Source organism: Aptenodytes forsteri, unplaced genomic scaffold, assembly GCF_000699145.1.
Source record: "Aptenodytes forsteri isolate BGI_AS27 unplaced genomic scaffold, ASM69914v1 Scaffold217, whole genome shotgun sequence".
NCBI classification, from domain to species: Eukaryota; Metazoa; Chordata; class Aves; order Sphenisciformes; family Spheniscidae; genus Aptenodytes; species Aptenodytes forsteri.
The window spans coordinates 5,940,780-5,946,727 of NW_008796222.1; positions in this window are offsets into that span (position 1 = coordinate 5,940,780).

Consider the following 5,948-nt stretch of genomic DNA (forward strand, 5'->3'; position numbering starts at 1 on the left):
AGTGCGGAACCATATGGACATGGCTGGTCTGCATTCAGCTGAAAAAACACTGCCTCCATGCAGTGCTGTAGCTGCGCATCTCTGTTGGCACTCCATTGCACAGCTGATACGATCTTTCAGTTCATGTTTTAGACTAAAAAGATAGGTCTTAACTGCTTAACATGCTTAAACAGACACTTTTTAAAATCAGTTTCTGAAAATCACTGTAGTAGTTCTGTTGATAAAGTCCTTAATCTCCCTTTTCTCATGCCAGGAATGGCCATGCCAAAGAAAACACCTTTTTTTTTTTTTTTTTTTTAAAGATTCTAAACCTCTTGTGGGATCAAGATGGAGCAACCGGTTAATTAAATTATCTGTGCCAATCTGATGCTCAGGTTAAATCTACCCGAAGGGCACATGTATTATTTTAGCATACAGGATGTTCTGCGTTAACTGATCACGCTGTTTCCAGGTAACTATCCGTGAAAAAGGGACAAATCATTCCAAATTAAGTAGCTGGGTAATACAGAAACTACAGCAAAACATCTTTTAAAAGGTCAGCCACAGACGATAAGGAAGTGCCTTGTTCAGGAAGCAGTGGTAAAAGCACATTGAACAGAAGTCATCGGGGAAGATTCTCAGCTGATGTATGTGAGCGCAGCTATACTGACATCAGGCCTGTTGAATCCTTGCTATTACTACACAGCGTTCACAAAACAAGAAAACATATTGACACATTTGCTGGCTAAAGAGTTATTTACTACCTTCAAATATACAGGCCTTTGCCACTTTGATAGCGGAGTTTGGACGCATTGTTTTCCATAGAAGACAGCAAAGCTCCATTGTTCAAGATTGTCAATAGGCAGAGAATATTCTGCAACATACGCGTTTCAAAGTTGGGTTGGATGTTTGGGTTTTTTTCCCCAGTGCATTATGCGCTAATTTTGCTTCATTAGTCAGCAGATGCATTTGATTCTAGGTATCAGTTCTGGTCTCTGTGTATTAGCTCAGGATTATTTTATTAAGACTTTTTCTTCCACGTGAAATCTGTGTGGGTGTCTGGACCCACTTGATCTTGAATTCAGTGTGAATGTTTGTGCTCGCTGTTTCTTTGAAAGACTACTGTAGGTCAGGATTTTAAAGGCCTGGTTTAAAGCTTTAATTATCTTATCAATCCATCCACCAACGGTCTGGTTTAGCAGAATGTACAATAAGCTGCAGTTTTTCTGGCATGATTGAGACATCTTTTTTTTTTTTTTTCTTTTCTTCTTTGTAAAGCCATAGCAGGCCATTAATTTTTTTGGGAAAAAAATGCTTTTCCTTAACACAAGACTGCATTTGGATGCAAATATCTTTTGAGATGCTCTCATGGGACTGATGTTTTTTCCAAGAAACAATCAGTACCTGGAATGGCTTGTATGTACAGTTAACATTTTCCTGTTGTACCAAAATAAGGCCATGAGGATGCACACGTGTGTGTTGGTCACGAAGAGTACCTCGCAGTTATTTTCTGTCTGTTTTACACACACAAGTTTGATCTAGGTAGGTCCTGAAGAAATACTCATCAGTCTAGAGAACAAGCATACTCTCTGTTTTAAGGAAGAATGATCCATATATGATTTTAAGCTAATGGTTAACATGGAAATCACCGTATCTGTGGACAGCATCGTTCTTTCCATCACTGGTGCTGCTGGTGGGTTCCCTTCTTGCTCCGGGAGTCTTTGCAAATAACTCAAGGCTTTGAAAATGCCAAAGTCCTACTTCTAGCCTTCCCCTCCATTTGCAAAATCTGTTTCTCCCTCTTCAAAACCAATTTACGTTAGTAAATCTTAAGGTCCTGGCAGAATCCTGAAAAACATCAGTTTTCTTCTTAATTTTTTTTCTCCTTTGGCTGGAGGTTGTAACTTTTTAAGCCTTTGGCATTAGGTGCTTTGCCAGTCTATCTGAGGCTCTCTGTTGTTCTCTGCCAAACAAAACACAATATCCTTCTTTATAGCCTGGCGACTTAGCACATGCTGTATATTACCTTCTGCAGCCTTGCATGGGAAATAAGGATTTGTACGTTTTTGGAAGACCTAAAGTTTTCTGTAACTTCATCTCTCTCTGCGCCCCCCCGCCCCCGATAATCATGCTGTGGCATTACTGAAATAGCACATCCTCGACCAAGTTCATTCATTGACCTTAAAATTAAAGAGTTAGTGGAGAAGTTACACCATTCTCTATAAATTAGTCTGTATTAGGAGGAGGAAGTTTGTTTCTATGAAATTTTCAGGTAGGGGCCTTAAAATGATAGGTTTACTTTTTGGGCCAACTGAACATCTTCACAGTTTTGTTTCTTTCTGTTGTTACAGTGTTTGTTCTTGAAAGGAAAAGCATTAGTGCTGTGAAACTGACACACTAAAGAACACACACCGGTCACATGTTTTATGTGATGCTTTCTGCTTGATATTTGATTTATTTGCAGAGCACATCACATGCTGCAGTTGCAGCTTTCCAATATCTGTGTTTCTAATCTTCACTTAAGCAGCAGAGCCCAGAATTCTGTGTTATGAAAAGTTTTCTGTTCTCTTTCACTTTTCTTCGTAAAATCAAAAATGTTTTGCAGTCCCTTCCTGCTTTGGAGCCAATTCTTTTCAGGCTTTCTGCAATCGCAGCAAACCTTCTGCTTGCTATTTCAAGTGGACCGGTTAGACATGCAACAGGTTACAGATTTCAAACCTCTGTATACACCAAAGCTGTTCCCTTTTCCTCACTGCAGATACCATGACCTGCTAGACTTATCTAGTCTCCCAGTTCTCACTTAAGCTACTAGACTTGTCAACTCTTTCCAGATTTTTTTTTTTTTAAATCCTGGTTCTAGCTGTAAAGTAGGTCATTCAGAGTTAGAATAGGATTAAGTTTTTCAGATCTTATTCCCAAAATATGTCACTTAGAATCGACAGAAACCATTTTGAGCACTTCCAAAAGCTAAAACTATACAGCATAGTCAAATATTTAATTTAAAAATATTTCCTTTTATTTTTTTAAATCTTCTTCCTAACAAGCTAACTACCTTTAACTATGTAAAGTAGGTCATTCAGAGTTAGAATAGGATTAAGTTTTTCAGATCTTATTCCCAAAATATGTCACTTAGAATCGACAGAAACCATTTTGAGCACTTCCAAAAGCTAAAACTATACAGCATAGTCAAATATTTAATTTAAAAATATTTCCTTTTATTTTTTTAAATCTTCTTCCTAACAAGCTAACTACCTTTAACTAAATTTTGGATCTAGAAGTAAACCTGAATTAGTGGCGTGTATTGCCTTTATAATTTCCTATTGTAAGAAAAAGCAGTTTTCTTTGGATGTTTTTTAAGGTTGGCAAAAAAAAATCCCAAAAAACAAAACCCAAAGAAAATGCACACCAGCAAATATTCACTTTGATTAGCGAATGAAAAAGCAAACCCAGCAATCTTCAGCACAGCTCTGCTGCCAGTTCTGGTGCTGGAGGCTGTGGACTTGTCTCCCCTTTCCCTGCAGCGTTGGGGTCACTCCTGATTCTGTTCTCTTAGCCAAGATTTGAACACATTAGGCGTATGGGGATCTATATAAGGGTAAATATAATGCAATATTATATGCAAGATGTGAGTATATGGGAATATCTACGCAGCTGTACCTGGGTTCCAGGTTGCTGTCTTTATTAACTGCATACAAATATACTAGCCTTCCAGATGTTGTTGAGCTGGCCTGCCTCTCGTGTGGAAGGCAGAGACATGAATAAATATGGTTTCTATATGCTATGTAACCTGTTGATTTGACAGCTGAAAATCTGTGCCAGTAACTGTAATAGGATTTTTCCTTGAAGAGGGAAAGGAATTTTTTATGGATAGGTACATACTTTTACAATTACATTTGTAATTAGCCACCTTGAAGAAAAAGATACGAATCTCAGGGGAAGGGCAAAACTCATTTGAAATTAGCTCCGTGGGAGAATCCTGAATAGTCTTCTGAGATCTGCTTAAAGTGTGTTCATTTATCCTAATGACAATTTATTGGATGGATTTAATATTTCTAAGTATAATGGGACTTTGGGTTTTATAATGCTGAAATAGATCATACTGCTTTTCTACCAAAAGAAAGAGGAAGAGGCTGAATGTAAATCTCATCCTCCTCTAGAACATTAAAAAGCATGTCTGGAAAACAGTGAATACAGAGGAAATATTTTGTTCATTATTATGCTTTTCAAAGGAGTGTAATAGAGTTGTACTTCTGGAAGTACGCTGACTTTTGGGGATGGGAGGGTAAATGATACTTAGATTAAGGGATGCTCCAGTAATACAAGTATCCAAAATAGTACAGGCAGCAATCTGAACACCCATTCTTATTGAAAATACCAACAAAGCACCACCCTACCAAGAAATGAAAACACTTTAACTGCTTCTAGGACGTAGTGAGAAAGATGGATTTGAGCAGATGCCAGGAGATACGTAAATAATGACTATGATTACAGTGGCCTTCCTGCATAATTAAGGCCAAATGAAAAACATGCTCTAGCAATCTGTACTGAGGATTTAACCCCTGAATGTGTAGTGGCGCAGCACTATCAATTCAGGCACCCATGATGGCCACAGTCTTCTTCACGGCATGTGCTTTGAAGGTCTGGGTACTGGAGATGACCTTCACCAGCAAACCACACGTCTCTTCACCGAGTCCCAAAACGTTTCATGCTGCTGCAGCAGGTCCGGAGGCAGATATGAGGATTGATGTTGTTGCAGCGTGGTGCCAACCAGCATTGCGGTGCTGTTTGGCACCTGCTTTTTTGAGATCAGATGTGATGAAAGTAGTTCTGGATCTTTCAGTGTCAAACTGACTCCTGTGGATGCCAGTAAGTGCAGTGGCTGGGTCTGTGATTTCCTACCTGATTCAGTGGTGTGTTCTCTCCTTCCTGGTGTAGAGCCATCCTAAGTATACTGATTATATCACTGTCTTCCCTTGTATGTGCAGCTAGATCAGTAACATTATTCTTGGAAAAGCCATATGTGTGTTATGTCCCAGTTGCTGGCATACTGTTATTTGAAAAAACAGTAACTTTCTGAACTCGATCTGTTTCTGTCACTTGAAATAATAACAAAGTTGTACATAAGTTCTCTCTCACACACTGATGTGAGAGAACACATGGGAAAATCACAGGGACATGTTTCTCATTAATTAAAAAATGCCCCAAACTCCAGAAAACAATAAACTAATAAAAATTAAATTACAGTGTGATAGTCTTTTACAAACAAATCGTGTGGGTAAAATCAGAAGAGTAAAAATTGAATTTCTTACAAAACATCATTATTTTCAACCTGACCTATCCCTGCGAAAGGAGACTTACACAAACAATGTGCAGAATTTTGGTAAAATGCTGAATGCTTTTATTTCCTCTGCTTCTTTCACTGGATCAAGTCTTCTGCAAAGATACCTTTGTCTACCCGATTGTCACTTGGATTAGGACTTTTGAGACAAGCACTCCTAAGCTCAAGTATGAATCTGTGCCATAATGTTAGAGTCCGAAAAGAGTGATTTAACCAGGACTTTACTGATTACTAAGTTTCTAACCTATTTCTGATTCTTTACATCAGGTGTCATTCCACATTACTGTTTCTCAAGTAGCAAAAGTGTTTCCCACTGTCCTTCAGTTCTCACTTTCCTCCCAAACTCACTTCTATCCCCAAAAAACGCTTTACTGTCCCTTCATCTGTGGCATGTTCCAGGGCTACACTGACAGAATGTCCTGTGAAATAATCTGAGTTAGATTTTTTTTTAAGCATCCACAGAGGTTGGTTTTGTTGCCGTGTGTCGTCGTTTCACCCCAGCCGGCAACTAAGCACCACGCAGCCGCTCGCTCACTCCCCCCCTGGTGGGATGGGGGAGAGAATCGGAAGGGTAAAAGTGAGAAAACTCGTGGGTTGAGATAAAGACAGTTTAATAGGTAAAGCAAAAGCC